General features: G+C 53.3%; 1 protein-coding gene across 2 annotated transcripts in view; it reads right to left on the bottom strand.

Annotated features, from left to right (window-relative positions):
* Chst15 (carbohydrate sulfotransferase 15) overlaps window positions 1–18,418 on the bottom strand; it is a 70,202-nt gene extending 51,784 nt beyond the window's left edge. Inside the window, exon 1 of one of the 2 annotated variants that reach the window (XM_071610829.1) lies at window positions 18,298–18,418. The gene's annotated coding sequence lies outside the window, so the exon portion shown is untranslated. Of the gene's footprint in view, window positions 1–17,535; window positions 17,951–18,297 lie in introns of those variants that run through there. The other variant, XM_071610830.1, reaches the window with a different exon arrangement.
* Between the last annotated feature and the right edge of the window lie 400 nt (window positions 18,419–18,818).

The following is an 18,818-nucleotide window of genomic DNA, read 5'->3' as shown; positions in this document are numbered from 1 at the left end:
GTGTCCTCCCATGTGAGGCCACTGTCCCAGAACGCCAACTCACAGGCCCTACTGGGAATCAGCCTCATTCGTTCATAACAGACCCACTGAGTGCTGGACACAGATCAAGTGCGAACAGGACAGATGGGATCCCTTCCCCTGTGTATTGCTGAAGTTTGGACCCTCCCCCCATAATACTCCTTACCCAATAGCCTTAAACTAGACTTATTATTCAACTTGTCTCAGACTCCTACATCAGACGGTAAAAGTATTATGGGGTTTCTGCCTCTTATTTTCTTTTTTTCAAATAAAAACAAGGATTATGAATGTCTCGATAGGGAAGATAAAAGGTAAATAAAACCAGTGTTCTCTTGAGAATCCAGGTGCTCTATTTGTTATACACAGAATAAGTGAAGGGCCGGCTGAGCACTTCATACTGATGAGGACTGTCCCCCACAACCAGGTACAGCACAGGTTTGCCTCCCCCTGCACCACGGGGCCAGGCGGCCCCAGTACCACTGCTTCCTGCCCGGCTCGGGGTCCTGCCCGGCTCTCTCTCCGAAGCCAGGAGGTATAAAGGATGGTTCCCTTTTTTCTTCCACTGTCACAGCCCCATTCAGACCCATCAACTTGTGACAATGAGGGCAGAGCACAGAGTCCTGGCTGCCTCGGAGCTCACATGTCCACTGGCCTCTGTACAAACTGAGGACAAAAGGAAGAAACCCTGTGGCAGCTCACCAGTCCCCACGTGGCTGCTGTGGAGCAGCTGACCCGGGCAGCTCGACCTATGCGTTCCGAGTGAGCGTCCACCCCAGGTCCCACCCCCACCGCCCCAGCATAAAGGTAACTTTGACCTTCATTCAAGATCCCCAGTTCCTATTTAAAACCTGAAAAGTCTGGCTGTCCTTGGCTGGAAACGTCCCTCTCTGGCAGCCAGCCCTGGATGCTACTCTCGCCTTCTCCTGGCTTCCAAGAAGAAAAGGGCACCCACTGGGCTTGGGCAAGTCCGGGCTCCCCACACTGGGTGAGAACAAAGACTCAACACAAAGGAGTCGGGTTCCTTCCAAGCTCTGCAGCCACTTGCCCCGGGGGAGAGATGCCCTGAGCTGGTCTTGCTTCATCTCTAGATGCACTGTGTCCCTCTCCCTGCCTCCCCAGACTTTGCAAGTTGATTTCCATGATCAAGGAACAAGCAGGGTGACCTACGGTGGTTCCTGAAATCCTCAGCCCTCTCCAAGGGCTTCCCTCTCGGCAAAGAAGGGCGGAGGACCACGCAGAAGACATCAAAGAGATCAAGAGCTGAGCGGAGCCGGGCTTCCCCCTCTTGGGACTGAGACACACGTCAGCTATGCTCAGCTCTGGATTGTCACTGACAGTCTTTTCTATTTTGCAGGGAAAAGTCTCACGGCCTTGAGAGTCAGTCTCTCTCTCTCTCTCTCACACACACACACACACACAGTCTGGAAGAGTTTTGTATTCAGGTTTTCTCTTCTCAAAGCAGAACTGTCGAGACAGCAAGTTTCAATAGAGAATTCTGATCCTGTCCATTCTGAACAGCCAGGAGGTCTCTCGCTCCAGATTCCTGAACCTGAGAGCCAGGAGAAGCCCCAGCAGAGACCAGCAGAAGCACTGTATGGGTGGATTCAGCTCCACAAATATCTCCTGAGGGTGCACTTAGCCAGGTGTCCTGCCAGACTCCCAGGGCACAGAACAGGCAGGAGCAGCTGCCTCAGGCCCTGCCTTCAGAGGCTTCCAGTCCCTTCACCAGGTGCTGTGCACCAAGTCACTCCAGGTCAGCATCAGGCAAGGTCCAGAGCCCGCTGCATGGGCATGGACTCTGCAGTCCCAAAGTGACAGCAGTCACACAGTGGGCCTCACACTCAGACCCTCCCTTACTTGGCTTAGTGCCCTGCTGTCCCCATTCTCAAAGTCTTACTTATTTTTAAATAAAGGACTCAACATTATCATGTTGCATTGGGTCCTGATAAGGTCATGGCCCGTCTCGGAGAGCCCAAAGGAGTGAAATAACCAGGCTTAAAGAGAGAGAGAGAGAACACACCCAGGGTGTATGTTACAGCTGCAGAACAAATATTCTGAAACCGGGATCAGGCCTCGGGTTTCTGTCCCCCGTGGTGAGCAGGGACCTCCCCAGGAGCATTTCAGAATGAGAAACAGGAATCTCCACTCCCAGCAAGCCCAGAGGAGGTTAGCGAATGCTGCTTCTGGGAGCCTGTTTATCATAACTCTGATCTCGAACAGCATTTCCTCTAATGCAGCTCAGCCTGATGATCTAAAAACTGCGGGGCCTCCTTGGATTTATCACGCTAATGTGATTACACATTCATCCCCAGGGTCCGGGCCATCTCACAGCACTCAAGCAAGGCCGTAGTCGGGGAAATTTATGAGCCGAGGCTCTTTCGCAGCTCAGCCCCTATAAATGGGAAAACCTTTACCTTCGCAGAGTCCGCAACCTGAAGAGTAAATTAAGCCCTCCAGCCAGCGCCCTGCTCTGTTAGTTTTTACAACTCATCCCCAAGCCTGCGCAGTTTAAACGCCGTTTACAAACAAGCTTCCTCTTAACCTTCCTTGGTGAAGAATGCAATATCAATTAGGTGTACACAGATAAAGCCCTCAGTCCAATTCTGGGGGCCCCTCACAATCAATGCTGCCCGTGAGGCTGGCAGGGAGGGGCATGCACACGTCCTCTACTTGGGACCAGCACCCTGGGCTCTGGAGCTAAGCATGTGGGTGCAGGGTACAGCCTGCTACTCAAGGATTTTGCGACTTGAAGAGATCAGTTTGTAGTTGGTTTAATTAAAATACACCAGAGCACTATTCAATTGGAATTGAGGCTCCCATCAAATCTAATTAGGCTGCAAAAATCTCCCCAACCTTATAAACACCTACAAGGGGTGGGGTAGAAATTTTGCTTGCATCTTTGAGCATCTCCAGCTCCATAGGTGAAAGTGTTTCATCAGGAAATACGCACTGACAGGGAAGGGTTGTGGCAGATGTTCTCAGACAAGCCTCTTGCATCATAGGTGGGACAACAGAGGAGCAGAAAAGTCAGGCACGAAAGCCCAGGACACACAGCAGTCATGAGAACTAGAGCCAGAAGAGTGCAGGCCTGACCCAAGGAGGGAGCCCCATAAGGAAAGCACTGGTGGTCTCTGACTTCAGGCTGCCTCGGCTCAAGCCCTGACTCCACCACCAAGCTGCAGGAACTTGGGCAGGGTGGACCCAGTTTTGCTTCTGTAAAACGGATGTTACGCCAGGCACACCTGTAATCCCAGCTGAGACGGAAGGATCATAAGTTCAAGGTCAGCCTGGCAACTTAGCAAGATCCTGTCTCACAAAAAAAAAAAAAAAGAAAGAAAGAAAAGAAAAAGGGCTGAAGATGTAGCTCAGAGATGGAGTGCTTGCCTAGCAGGCTCAGGGTCCAGAATTCAATCCCCAGTACAAAAAAAAAAAAGAATGTTAATTGTATCCACCTCAAATGTTGCTGAGAGCATTGAACAAAACAAAGTAGGTAAAGCCTAACTCACACTAAGTACTGGATACCCATTGGTTACTGTGATCAGAACCAAGTTGCCCAGGTCCTGGCCTATGTTCTACTACACCAAACTGCTGTCCTCTATCCCTCACCTCCAAGAATCTCTCACATCTAGGCAAGAAGGTTCTCGTGTGCGCACCAAACACAACAAAGCACCATGCAGCCCCATGAAATGCACAGAGCCCTGCTCTCCCAGTATCTGCTGGTCTGATGGAAACTGCAGCCAACTGCCAACTGGAAAGGATCCAGACAGAATCTAAAAGATAAACAATGCAGAAATTTATGAAATTCTCAAATGCTTCCAAACAGCCATGGATCCCCAGATTTAATAAATTAGGAGACAACAGAGTATAGTCTGCAGCTTGGTTGATGGTACTGTGCCAGCATCAATTCCTGGCTGGGATGTCCTAGGAAGATGGCATTCCAGTGGCTGTCACTGATGACAAGGGCACGCAGGAGCTCTGCACTATTCTTGCAGAGCTGTGAGTCTGAAATTATTTCAAAATAAAAAGTCAAAACAAAATTATGAGGTGGTGTTTTGGAGTGCTAAAGGATTAAGGGGACTCCCAGAGAGGTTTTACATGGCAAAACAGTTTGGGGCAGTGGTACAGCCTCATGGACTTGGGAGGTTATGCTAGGTGAACATCTGGAATGATTCTAAATCAAACTATTAGGAAAAAATTATTTCCTTTTATCTCTTGATTTATCTTCTTGATTCTAAAACACAGGAAGATTTATGTTTTGTCCACAGCTTAAAAATTTAATTATAAACCACATAAAACAGAGCTGTGTATTATTGCTATTGACTACAGATAAACATTCATCAGGAAAACTATGCAATGCTCCTGTACCCCCTAGGACGTCCAGGGAGGACTAGAGAGAGCTGGAGTGTATGGAAATAAGATAGGAACAATCTGTTAAGGATGTGCAGAACGTCAGCTTCCAGGATGCTCAAGGAGGGGGCCAAACTTCCATGGTTTCCTATGTGTAGTCCCCATCCAAAGGGTCTCCTCTCCTGGTGCCTAGGTGTGGCCTCCATGCTGGGAAGGCTAATGTGGCATTCATGCGGGCTCAGGGCATTCTGTCTGCAGTGTCCAGGTATGGACAGGGTCCAGAGCATCCCCCAGAGGTCCAGGAGGCCAGAGTGCTATCCCACGGAGACCACAGCTCCCAGGTGATTGAAGGACCTGGGCAGGGAGGGAGCCTGGGAGTCTGCTCCCAAGAAGGCAGGGGCTGACTGCAACATGGACCACCACCCGCAGGACCCTCGAGAGGTTGAGGTCCTTGATGAAGACACCCAGAGACAGCAAGGAGAGGGAACAAGAATTTCCACCCGAGAAAGATCCAGGGCAGGTAAATGATGCTCAAGGACGGGACCCACCAGCCAGGAGTTTCCTAGGTCAAGTCTCTCTCCAAAGGGTCCCACCTCTGGGAACTGTGCTGCTTGAAACGGTCACCAAACTCAAGCTAGCAGCCTGTGCTCACCTCTGGGACCTCACGGCCTTTTTCAGTCCTATTTTGGGGAGTGTGGTTTCAGCTGCCCACCCCAAGATTTCCCCTTCAGGCTTGTGCCTTTGTAAAAATAGCTCCTGCTCACAAGTCAAACCCCACGAGAGAGGACAAGGGCGCCGGGGTTTCCTTTGTTTCTGGCTGTCCCTGTCTTCTGAAAGTGCAGCAGCTGCGGCCAGCCAGGCTCAGACAAGAGCCTTCACTCAGGGGGAACAGTGAGATGGCAGAACTGCAATGACAATTCGGAGGGCATAGAACAGAAGAGAATTGACCCACGTGTGCCACAAGCTAGTCTCTCCCAAACACCAGCCATCGATGGGGAACCCCCTGGGGATCTCAGCTCTGCTGCTCCTCTGGCAGAGACTCAGTTGGTCGCACCTTTTCATCATCCAAGCCCACTTAATCGGCTGAGATGTCACCTCTTTGACGAGGTTGTCCCCAGCCCCCCCAGTCACATGCTTCCTCTCGTGGCACGCAGGACTCTCCGTTCCCCGGTATCTGTGACTTGTGCACCTTCTCTTCCCATGAGCACAGACAGTGTGATCCACCTCTGGGGATCCGAGGATGTGCAATTTGTTCCAAAGGGCTCCCTGGGAGTTCCAAAGCAGCCCCTGACTGACAGCCGCGCGCTTCCTTCTTATTACACTAGGTGTCAACCAGAACTGACACTGACCCCTGAGGATCTTCTTCGGAGACAGGCTTTGATCCACCTTCCTCTTCCTCTTCCACCTTTTCCCAGGTGACACTGGCTGGCCCCTTGACATCGTCAAACTTCCTTTGACCCAGAGTCAGCCACATCTTCCTGGTGCCTCCCCTCAGCTCCGCAGCCTCGGGAGTGCACGCTGCTCCTCACCGTCACTCATGTGACTCCACGTCTCACCCAGCTGCTTTGTCACATCTCCATAGAGATGCCACAGTCTGTGGGTTGATGTCAGGGAGAATTCTGAACAGAGCAGGAAGCATCCACAGGGTGGCCTTTCGGGGGCAGCAGGGTCCTTCTTCCCTCCCTGAGCTGGTCCATTAAGCCTTCCTTCCTCAAATCAAGGAGTACTTTATTCACCTTTTCCATTTCATCAAAGTTAGGCTTTTCCTTCCCAGACACCATCTTCCACCTCTCAGAGCACTTCTTAGGAAATTCCACAAGACTGGCAGGGACCGGGTCTCTCTGCTGTGCTCTTCTCTGCACATCTGCCCCTCTAAGGAGTGAGATGACATCCTGCTTTCCGATTTCCTGTGGCCACGTCAGACTTGCTGTCTTGTTCGGTAGTCTTGGGCACAGGGCACAATGTGTGGGCCAGCTCTCACCCCTCTCCTGCGAGCCACTTCCGAGAGGGCTGCACCTGAACACGTCTCCTGAGCCCAGAGCATCCAGCTACCAACAGGTCACCTACTAGTGAGGGCCGAGTGAGACCTGGAAACAAAGCACTGGGAAGGCTGCTCTGGGGACACAGCCAAGCCCCCAGGACTGTACCCCCAGCTCCTGGAGGCATCCAGCGTGGTCCCCATAGAGTTCTTCCAGTGCTTTTAGCCCAGCACAATTTTTTGAAAAACAACTTCATAATGTACCCTAGAGTCACCATCATAGCCCCTTGTTTATGGGCTTGGCCAGATCAGATAAAATTTCATTCTCTGAATTGGCTCCTGATTTAATTACTCCCCGGATAAGTGGTCGGCCTCCCATCGCTGCAGGGGATGAAGAACTAGAAGATGCTGGCGCCACAAGTTACAGTTCTTGTTGGCAGCTGGTGGCGGATGAGACATTCTCTGGCCTTTGTCAGGTCAGGGAAGGCTGACCAGTGGGCGGGGGCAGGGGGCCACCATCTGTCCCACCCTTGACCTGTGCTCTAGGTCCGTCAAGAAGCAGCCTGGGGGTTTTACTAAGAACTTGAGCAGAACCTTCAGAGTCACTCACTTGTGACTCTAAAAGCCTGGCTGCGTGTGGTCTCTCTGGGCCTCAGTTTCCCCATCCATAAAAGGCCTTGGAGCTATGTTCATCTGAGGTGCTCCCAACTCTAAAACTCCAACTACTCAGTGTCTCAGCCAAGATCTTGATTCCCAGGTGGGAATCAAGAGTTTTCTAGGATCAGGGAAAGAGAAAGAAATCAAAGAATCTTATTTTGAGGAAAAAGGAAAAACTTCTCAAAAATTATAACCCTGGAAACGCGAACATGTTCATACAAACAAAGCCTGAACCCAGATACTCCCCGCAGCCCTGTGGATAAGATCCAAAATGTGAAGACAAACACCAACGTCTACTGCTAATGGACAGCCAGAAAAAGGAAACTGCGGTCTAGCCATATTGTGGAATATCATTTACTCCTCTTACAGCCTCTGCCATAAAAAAGGAGTGGAGTACACCTGTGCCACATGGATAACCAAGTAAAGTAAAAGAAAGGGAGTCACAAAAGACCACATTCTACACGATTCTGTTCCCATGAAGGTCCAGCATGGAGCAACTGGAATTGGCAGAGGCTGTAAGGAGATCTGTGGTTGCCCAGGCCTGGGGAGCAGGGGTGGAGGAATGAGGATTTGGGAGGGTCTGAGCTAAACGATACAGGGTTTCTTTTTTGAGAAGATGAAATGCTCTAAAATTGGCTGTGGTGATATAATGCACATCTCCATGAACATACAAAACCCATTGAATTGCAAGCTTTAAATGAGTCTATTGTCCGGCCCCGTGAATCATATCTCAATAAAGCTGCTTAAGGAAGAACAGGTTGAACGGGCTTAGAAAGTCTCTTGTGTGATTTTTAAAGCAAATCAGAGGAGAGCCTTGCTTTTATACAGAAACTATCCAGTTCCGCAGCTTCCTGGTGGATCCAAAGGTGGTTTTCAGCGGGCGGGTCTTCCTCCTATAAACCAAAAAATCACTGACTCAAAACTGGGCAGACTGGCATTTTTCTATTGATTTGTTTCAGTTTTAACAGCTGAGAGCAAACTTATTTTCTACCACTCAGATGGCAACTGGAGGTGGGTCTGCTTCGAATACATCATTTTTTATTCTGAGCTAAATGGTGCCCGAGGCAAAGGACCCATGGATGCCCACAGGCCCACACACGAGCAAATGATCTTCTTGGCCTGGAAGATGTTTCTGGTGGGGAGATCACAGCCACTCGCTCCTGCCCTCCGCCTCGGCATGGCCTCCCCCATCTCATTTCTCACCCAAACTGCTGTCGAGTGGGTATAAATAGCTTCTTAGAGTTAGGATGACACAAATGTCAGGCTGATGCCATTCTCATTAACGGGCATGTCCTTTTGTCCCTTCATTTATTCTTACTGATAAACAACCGAAGCAGATCTTCCCTCGGACTTTCAGTATAATGCACTTGGTCACTGGCCCAGGGTGACATTGGATGGGCCTTTCTGGAACATATGATCTTTATCAAAATCCGTGACAGACAATAAGGAGGGCCACACCATCGTACATCAGATTAAAGGTGACCACAGGAAAGAAAATGACGTGTTCCCACGGTGAGCAACACCCAGAACACTCAAGAAGGTGGCCCCTCCTCGGGCCCCATTTCCAGGCCTGTGTGATATGTCCTTCAGAGAAGGTGTGTCCACTGGACCAAACAGGAGCCGTTCCATGCTCGACAGAGGATGGCCCAAGGTGACCTCGAATTCAGATCTCATCATTCCTCTCCCCTTGGACCCTTACCCTGCTGCACTTCTTCTTCTGAGTGGAGCTCAGCATCCTGGGACCCCAGCGAGGGAAAGGTTTGCAAGACAAATGCTGGACACTTCTCTACTCAGGACACCATGATGGTCACAAGGTAGTGATGGGGAAGGAAAGATGGGATCCCTGGTCTTAAGTCACCAGCTTTCAGTGGGATGGAGAAGGAACTGTCCCCAGCCAGGCAAAGGGACATGGGCAACTGGGAGGCAAGAACATTGGTGGCCCTTGATTCTAGCCTCTGCCAGGGGCCAGAGCTAGGAGCAGGGGTCCTGGGGATCCCTTGCCAGGATCCTGGCTCTCATTTACCCTTCAGTCTATGATGAGAGGGAGGCTGCAGGTAGAGGGCCAGATCACCCCTCCCCCATCAAGCCAGCTGAACTCCAGTGCCCTCCTTTGAACCTGTGGGCCAGAGGGTTTGGCTTTTGTTTCTATTTTTGCCCAGGCTGGTCTCAAACTCCTAGGATCAAGTGACCCTCCTGCCTCAGCCTCCCAAGTGTCTGGGGCTAAAGGTGCACACCACCATGCCCTGATAGGACAGAGGGTTTTGAGGAATTCAGCAAATAGCACCCAAATATTCCACTTGGTCTGCTGATTCCTTTGAACTGAGGCCACTTGGGGAAGAAGATGCAGGCTGAGGCTTTCTCCAAGCCCTTTATCTGCCTAAAGAGTATCCTCCAACAGAAACTCAATGCCATGAGCCCCCTCCCTGGCTGTCACCAGCCAGGGAAGATTAACTGGGATCAGGAAAGCAGAGGCCAGAGGTTACACAGCACCCTGACACTCTAACCTATTCTCCTGAGGGCCTCTTGGGGACCACTTGGATGACCTGAGAGACTTCATCTGCATAACAAGACAACCATTGTTCACCCTCCCACGACCTGTGTGGCCACCCCCAGCAGCCCTAGCCCCTCCTCCTGGCCGGCTCAGGAACCCCCTGTCACCCCCACTCTTCTTCCACTCTCCTATTCCGCGGGACTCCTGTGTGTGTGTGTGATTGAATATGTTCTTTCTCCTGTTCATCAGTCTTATGTCAATTTAATGTGTGTCCCAGTCAAGGAACCCAGAAGGATGGAGGGAAGCCATTTTTCACCCAGCTATGGTTTCCAGCCAGGGCCTCGCAGAGAGTCTCAGGAATCCCATCCCAGTACAGGGCAGAGGGCAGATCCGGTCTCCCACCCAGAGAGCGGGCAGGCGGGCAAGCCTTTGAGAGGTCTGGGCTATTCTTCACAGGACAATTCAAACTAACTGTCCCTGAGAATCTGACGAAGGAAGACGGCACACAGAGGGCCCCGCAGATCAACACTAGCCCAGCAGGGAGAACACCTCCTGGCCACAGAAAGCGCCCTGACACCTTCTCCTCCGCTTCTTCCAAGAGCAGCAGCAGCAACTCTGAGAAGGAGCATCCGTCACAGGGCACAGAGGTCAGCAGCGGCAGCTAAGCCCCACCTAGATGTCTAAGAAACCGGGCAGAGGAGTCACCTGAGGACCCCCAATCCCCCGCACTGGCGTGACTTAACAGACAGAAGGATCAGCATGGAGGCTGAGAAACACCCCCGCTCGCCCCGATTCCCGGGCACCCTGGAGACCCCTCATGTGCACAAAGCAAACATGGTTTGGTGTGTGTACATTTGGAAGTCTCTTTATATAAACAGGTTCACAAATCAGGAGAAAATAATCCTCTGTAGACCAATAGTCTGATTGGGGGTTTAGAAATTATGGTCATTAAAAATACACACCAGGACATACTTTGTATTTGTAATGCAAATATTTACATTCCAAACAAAGAAGCCTGGAGCATAAAGACAAGCTATTTATACCAGCTATAAGAAATGTGAAGAGCCCCACCTCTGGCCCAAGTAGATGGCTCCTGTTCCTATTCTTGAAACACGAACCAAATTTCCACAGTATTTTTCCCTTAGACTCTCAAGACACAAAAAAGCTGTGGTTACTGCCTTTTAATAGCCCCCAAACCTGACGCCAGGAAGTCCAAGGTCATTACACTAGGCTCCGGCCTCCTCTGGAAGTTTAATGGCAAGTGTTAACTCTCCGTGCAGCTCCCACACCCAGGGCTCCTGTCTTCTGGGTGCACTAGAGACTCTCCAGGAGAACCAGCCTTTGGAAGGACCATTTTTGATGGATGGGTCCAGTCAGTAAATGACACACTTGCACCTAGAAGTGGCCAGCTGTGCAAATACGTGGCGAGCCCGGACACCCTCCTTGGTGCAGGTCCACCAGGCCAGGCGAGCAGGCTGCACCCAGGAAACGGGAACACAGTACCCTGTGGGACAGGCTCAGGGTTGAAAGATATAGCAGAGTGGAACTGCAGAAACCCAGGGAGGAAGGTCACCCTCAGAGCAAGGCAGCGATGTTGGGGTTCACGATGAGGGGACGGGGGACCCAAATGCAGCCAGGTCCAGGCCCAGCTGATCAGAGAACTCACTGCCAACACGGCCCAGTCTAGCAGAAGTACAGGCCAGGTGGGGGGGTGGGGGGAGGCCAAAGGGGCAGTAAAGGTTCCTGGGTGGCAGTCAGCCATTAGCTCCCTCCAGGTAAACTGTAATCAAGTTCGAATGCAGCCTTGAGGGCCACATAATCGGGATTGTTATCTGATTTGACTAATCCATCCAGTCTGCCAAGGAGCGAGAAACAATCTTCTTTAATTTAAAGCCAGATAATTTCCCACAGCAGATGACGACACGGAGTTGACACACTGTGTACGCCCTGGCTGCCCTACCCACGGCACACCTGAGAGATGCCGTTGATCAACGGGCGCCAAGGACCAGGCACCGGGCTCAGCACTTCTTGGCTTCCCAGCAGCGGGAGGGGGCTGCACCTGCAAACTCTCCAGGTGTCTATGCCTGGTGGTGTCTTCACCTTCCCAGGTATGGTGAGGGAGTTCCCAGGCCTGAGCAATGAGCAAGTTCCCCACTACAAGCAAGCCCTTCCCCTGCCGGTTGCCCAGTGGAGAAAGGGGCCTACCCTGGAGAGACTGTGGGAATCCAGCTGCTCCCACGGCTTCCATCAGGAGCGAACATCACACTGGATCTATCTCTGCCTGCCTTCCTCCTCAGCTGGCTCTCTGCAGGTTCAGAACTGGGCCAACACAGTGGGAGGATTTGGAGAGCTCCCCTGAACCCTTAAGCATACCATATCTAGTACTTAACCACCCCACAAAGTAGAGTTCATCCCATTTTATAAATGAGCAAACCAAAGCACAAGATGAAGCCACTTGTCCAGGATTAGACTCAAGCCCAAATCAGCAAGGAGCCCAGGGTCAGCCCATGACCTAGGCGGCCCCTCTGAGTGCACACAGGATCCAACCCTGGTTAGAAGGACATCTGCCCCAAACCTTGCTGAAGGGAAATGCAAAATGCTGGCTGAGCGTACTTCCCTCAGTGTGGGGAGGCTTGCAGGCACCACGAAAGGGCAGACAGGCTGCCATTCCCCTTTCAAAGAGGGCGAGATTAACAGTGCACCTACACTTCTTCATCTTTCCTTCTTTGAAATGCTGGTTCAGATCTCAGGGCAAAGGTGCCAGGGGCCCAGATCCACAGGGCAGCTACATACAAGGACACAAAAACCAGGACAGAGCTCCGTGCTGGCCTGTCTTCCTTCCTGGCAGCCACTCCACTATCTTTTTGACCACAGGGAGCAAAATGGCCCAGCAGGCATACATTCCATTTCAAGAGAAAATGTTGGACCCCCAGGTTCCAACACAGTGTAGGAAAAGCATAATTGGGTCCACCTGCACCTAATTATTTGCTCATGTTGGGGTACTTTCCAGGCACCAGGAATGGGGCTGCCTGATTCAATATTTTCACCACAAGCACAATTCTGGAAAGTGTCCAAGTTTCCATTACAATGACACCTCTGCTTTTGAGGATCTGCCAGCCTTACTTTCCTCACAAACCTAAAAGGCCCAGCCCAGGATGAGATCTAGAAATGAAACACAGGTGTCAGGAGTGCCTGCCCTGGCCAGGAGGCCCCAACACCCCTGCTCAGGACCCTTTTAAGCTTAGAGAGGGACTCAAGATATGACACCCAAGTGAGCCACGCCAGCACATCACCACGAAAAGCTGACTGCTCTCCTCTGCATCAAACAGGAGCTTGGTCAGCCTGACCCCAGCCTCAGACAGCTTCTCATCTTTGTAGAGCTCCAAGGGATGTGGAGGAAAGGGGTGGTGCCCGTCTGTGCTTGCAGCAGCCATCTGCAGGGTGTGCATGTTTCCCTAGGCGCAGCCCTGGGCCAGGAGCACGGGGCGAGAGTCCCAGGTGAGGAAACAGCCCAGAAAGGTAAAGCGACCAGCCTGAGAACCCCAGCTGAATCCAAGGCAGCCAAAAAAAGGCAACAAGCAAAATTCTATGCTGGCCCAAACCAACATCTGGCCTCATGCTTCTTGAGATAGACTATCTCTTTACCTCTCCTCCTGGATGTTGAGACCTGCCAGCTCTCCATCCCCTACAAGAGTTAGATAGATAGATAATTTGGCATGACATTCTTCCATCTCTGGTTATGAGCTCCAGAGCTACAGAATACCACAAGAATCAATGTTTACTGAGCACTTATTGTATACCAGGTACTTTGTCAAGTACCTGGCAGGACTTCACTCTTTTATGGCACACAGGCATGAGAGCCAGAGGGTAGTGAAGCCGTCCCAGAGGACTCCAATCTCCAGGTTGCCAACTAGATCCCACTTTCCTGAGGCCCCTCCAAGGCGCCTGTGAGCAGCATTATATAATTCTGACTTGCACAAGTTCGGCCTCGCCCACTGAGCTGAGTGCTGTGCCACTGCGTGCTGAGTGCTGCCTCTCGGCCCCCGTGCACCAGCCCAGGGCTGCACTGAGGGGGAACACATAACCCTGCAGGTCGCTGCTGCAAACAGCAGCCACCGTTGGGCTCCCTTTCCTCCACATTCCTTGGAATCCTGCAAAGATGAGAAACGGCTTCCCACTCGCCACCTCTCCCCACCTCCCTGCTTGCTGATTCACGCCTGCCTTTTCCTTCTGGAACCATGATCATTATTCTCCTCCCACCCATCCCCATTCCCACCTGCCTCTGCTGTCAGCCCTTGCTCCTTCCTCCTGCACCTCTGGAGGGCCACAGCAGCCTCACAGCCCTCTAAGCTTAGGAGGCAAGGGGATACACCCGTGGGACCTGTCCAGCACAAGGCCAGCTGAGAACTTGAAGGGACACAGTTAGTGACCGCTATTATTATCAACCACCTTCCTTCTCAAATTTCATATTAAAAAAAAAAAAAATTCTATTCTGGCCCGAACCCACACAAGCCCTTTACCTCTCCTCCTGGATGTTGAGACTGGACATGCCATGTAGGGAGCTACCACATTTCTGCCTCTTCGTGTCTGTGGGGACACAGGTCTACACATCCATTACTTTGTCCCTGGCACTTTGTTTTAAAAGGAAAGCCATCTCAGTAGTGAAATCAGACCCTAACACTTGAGAACCATAAAGAAATACATCATGCAAGTCCAAACCCTGTCTGGTACTTAGCCAGCTGCAGGAACATGATCTCTTTATTCACTGCCTGGGAACAAAGTTACCCTTTGAAGTAACAATATCCTACCTGAGCTCCCCAATTACAGAGCAGAGGGGAGAGGGGTTGCAAAGTTCTCACCACTGACTGAACGAGTCACTTCTAAATCATAGTGCTAAAGACATGTCCCTTGGCTGATTGCTCAAAGGAATGACACTCTTCAAGCCAACTATGACTTTTAAAAGTTGTTTCTTTTAGAAATTTAAGACAACTCCTCCCTTCCACAAATGGCCTTCAGGAGGCACCTCTGCCATCCTGTGCCTGCTGAGGCCCTGAGGAAGGGGAGGGGTCAGGAAGTGTGGAGAAGAAGATGGTCAGCTCCCAACTACAGGGAGCATCAGTTCATCTGGGAGCAGTGCTGAGGGGGCAGGTCTAAGAGCGGGACCTGGGGCTGGGGCTGGGGCTGGCTTCTGTTATCAGCTGTGTGAACCTGGGCAAGTCGCTCTGCTGTTCTGAGCCTTCGCTCCTACGTGTGGCAAGAAGAGACCCCTCCACTCAACCCACCTTCTCCTGAACCTTGCTGTGCTTTGTCCTTATCCTTCTTCTCAGCTTTGTCCCTCCAGGTCTAACTGCAACTCAGGGGCCACTCATCTGTCTGATGCTGTCTGATGCTAAGTCCCCCATGGTGTTAAACATGAAAGGTGCATACCCCAGGTGATGGTCATCCCATGCTGAATGCTCCCATGAACACTGGGTCCCTTTTTATCTTACCCTCACAGTATCCTCCCCAGAAGTTTAACCATGGGTTCCATGTGATGGAATGAAATTATATGAGAGGTTTTGTGCAGAGACTTGCTGACCACACAATGGGGTTCGTGGATTAGCTACTGAAGGCCCGACATGCAGGCTTGCCCATGAACCCAATGGGCACCTCCCATCCCACCAGCCACCAGCATGACAGGCAGCCTTCAATTCTCAGTCACCTGGCCCATGGGGGGTAATTCCTCTGTCCTCTAGTGCGTCCTGCCTCTATACCATATGACACCCTCCTGACATATACACAGGGCCCAATGTCAAGCTCTAGACTCTGGGAAGGGCTCTCACCCCTGCCCTTCTCCCATACTTCTTGAATTTGAGACCATACCTCAATATGGAGGCCTGGGAATGGTATTGAAAATTGACAAGACCTGTAAACTCTGCTTTCTCCCAAATGGTTGGAGCTGAGTGGAGGGTGTCCCCTGTGAGTGGACATGCACTGGCCTGTTCAAGATACCTCCCTGCCAGCCTCCCCCAACCCCTTGAACTGTAGCTGCCTCAGCCCAATGATCTATAGATGCCCCTCATGCAGCCCCACTGTCCGGCTCTGGGGCTCAGTTGGGGTTATTTTCCTGCTTCTTCCCAAGTCACCAATAAGCAGAGTCTGCTCCCACCTGCCCGACCTTCCCTGAAACATCCCTTCTTCCCCAGGCAGGGCCTTCTCTCTCTCTCAGACATGGGAAAGCCAAGAGGCTCTTCTGACACCTCACCTTTAGAGGAGAAAGGTGTGGGTGGAAACAGCAGCCATGGTAACCATGCTAGATCTGGTCAGGACAGAGGTCCAGGGGTCACATGCTTTAACCATCAAAGAAGAACAAGGCAGACCAGCCTCCCTACCATGATATCCTGGATGCCACTCACTGGCCCCATCAGTCACTGCCCACAGGGAGAAGGACACCATTCAGTTTGCCTTAAGAGACCCCTGAAACTTCTACCCCAGGAAGGGGGACGTTGGTTGGAGGGAAGACCAGCCCTACAGCTCCTCTTCATGCTCACCTGCGGCCTGATAGAGAAAACAGGCTCCGTTTTCTCATCCAGGAGGTAAGGGGAAAAAAAATTCCTCCCAGTTCTTCATCTGTTTGAGAGGAGAAAAACTTGTTTGGTAAAAAAAAAAAACTACCTAATTAAAAGACATTCTTATTTCATGCTATTTTGAACAAAATCCGATCTGTGTGCCTTCACGTATCAATCAAGAGATCCTGGTTATGCTGCACTTGTGAACATCAGAAAGTGACCTATTCTGAGAGGAAGGGTGCCTTATTTTCCACTGCTGTGGTGGTAGAAGGGGAGTTAAGAAAGCTCTGGGTGGAGAATGGTAAGGGAGGGTCCAAGAGAAACTTTGAGCGAATCTCTAGGCCTGTTTCCTCCTGGGCAACCTCAGGGTGGGCCTTTTCAGGTGGCTACCCTAAGCCAGAGCAGAGGCCACACCATACAGGAATCACAGCTGATAAAGGGGCTGGGGGCAGCTGCCCCCCCCCCCCCGAAATGCTGTCCACATGCCTTAGCGAGATCTCTGGAGCCACAACTTCATTCTGGAAAACTCCATACCATTAACTTACCCACGGAGAACATGGCGATGAAGCCCAGCTGTCACGGGGGACTCGCACCCGGCGGGAGACAGGGAAGCCCCCCTCCCGCAGGCGCCGGTCCCAGCCCCCAGCCTGACTACCTTCTTGGGGAACAGAGACGTCTGGGGCTGGCAGCCGGCAACCGAGCCTTGGGCATCTACACCCGCTGTTCCAGCAACGCCAGCCTCTCCCCGGTAAGCAACGTGGGCACCCAGACAGCGACCCGGCAGTCAAACTGCGGTGCCTGGACCCAGGCGGCTCCGAATCCCAAACACCACACTCTCTCTCGCGCGCGTCGGCCAGTAGGTTCTCCCAGAGTGGGAGTCGGAAGGCGCTTCCCAGCTTCCATTCATTCCCGGGGAGGCCGGACTCCCTCCACCTCGGCGCCTCCCTCCGCGATCCCAGGAGCTCCGCCGGGTCAACTGCGCCACGACCCGCCACCAGGCACCCTCAGTCACCGCGTCCTCTCGCACTGGCAGACACAGCCCAACGGACTAGCTCTCCATCACAATTGCCAGCGTCGCCCCCGCGCCGGGGCCGCTGCCTTCCCGACTCGCCGCCTGCAGCCCCGGCTCCGAGCTGCCGCCCCACAGCGCGGCTCAGACCTCCTCGCTCGGTTCGCCGCGCCCAGACTGGCCGAGGACGGCGGAGAAGCGCCGGCAACTCCCTAGTCACGCCGCCTCCGGAGACGCTGCCGGGCGCGGGAAGAGAACCGGGGACGAAGGGCGGGGGCGGGGAGGAAAGGCGGGAGCAAAAGTTCAGGCCGCGCGGGGCTCAGATGCGCCCTCATCTTCTCAGGCCGGTCCTCGCGGTCCCCTCTCCCAAGAGCGTCGGCGCCAGACACCGTCCGCCTTCCCGCCCGGAGTGGCTGCAGGACGAGCTGAGATTCTGAAGGCGGCTCCGAGCCGGAGCTCCGAGAGAGAGTAGCCCATGCCTACCTACCTGCCCTGGGCCGCGCCGGGAAACTTCCCCGAAGTGTACTGGAAGCGGGATTGGGGGTGAGGAGCGCACGCCCGGGGGAATTCAGTCCCCGACACTATCCAGTGCGCGCTTGCACAGCGAAATCACTCTTCTGTCGGTCCGTCCGTCCGTCCTCTGCAAGTCCCAGACGGTGGCAGCGCAGGGGCGCCCCGATTCCTGCTCCTGGGGAGGGTGGTTCAGCCGGCCAGCCGGCCAGTGCGTGCCCCGCAGCTTGCGCCCTCCACCAGCCTCCAGCTATACACAGCGCCACCACGCCACCGCCAGGTCCCCAGTCCCCTAGCTCCGGCCACATCCTCTCGGGGGTAGGGAGGGGGCGTGTGAGCCCCGGCGCAGCCAACGGGCAGCCCTTCCCGCAGGGTCCCCAAGAGCACTGGGCTCCCGGAGCGCAGCCAACACCAGTGGCGAGGAGACGCCTCCCGCTGGGGATCGCAGAAGCTTCGGGGAGGCCAGGCCAAGCGGCGCGGGGCCCAAATCTGCCTCGGCTCCGCGCGCTCGCAAGTTCATTGTCTGCCTGGGCCGCCGCCGCCTCCGCGCCGGGAGCGCCGAGGAGAGTGAGACTGCGCGCAGCCTCGGCCGCCCGGACTCCGAACGCCCAGCCCAGGCCTCCGCCGGCGCTGCCCAGCCCGAACCCGCAGAGGGGCGCCGGAGCCTTGAGCCCGAAGCCAGACCTTCGCCCGCCGCTCCTTGCCGCCCCCACCCCGGCACCTAGCTCCCAACTTGTACCTGAAAAGCCCGAGGTCCTCCCGGAAGCCTCCTCTGCAGCTCCAGCTCCGCGGGAGCGCGCCCAGCACCGCGCGTGGAGCCCCGCATCCAGGGAGCGTCAACCTGACTCCCAGAGCGCAGGGAGGAAAAGTTTGGGAGTGACGTGCAGATGGCGAATGAAACATCCGATAGAACCCTCCCCCCGCCCCATGTCGCGCTGACACACATCAGCTCGAGTCTGGAATGTGAGATCAAGGCGTGTGCGCCAAGCGGTGGGTTTGGTCTCCGCCCCCTCCCCTTCCAAGTAAACACTGTTGTGTGATGTGGTGGTTGCAAATAGCAAACCGAAAGTCTGGCAGGGACCCCCGCCAGAGACATTTTTAAGGAACTTGGCGGTCTGGAGCCAGCCCATACATTGATATTCAAGGCCATGGCGCTGGTGGGTTCGGCGCCCTCTGTTGTATTTTTGCATCCTGTGAAGGCTGGTCTGGCTCCTTGGCCCAGTGTATTTGCTTCTTGGTGGAGGTAAGGCTCTGCGGGAC

The sequence above is a fragment of the Marmota flaviventris genome, chromosome 4 (genome assembly GCF_047511675.1).
Source record: "Marmota flaviventris isolate mMarFla1 chromosome 4, mMarFla1.hap1, whole genome shotgun sequence".
Taxonomy (NCBI): domain Eukaryota; kingdom Metazoa; phylum Chordata; class Mammalia; order Rodentia; family Sciuridae; genus Marmota; species Marmota flaviventris.
The sequence above is the reverse complement of the archived record's forward strand: the minus strand, read 5'-3'. Positions and strand labels throughout refer to the sequence as shown.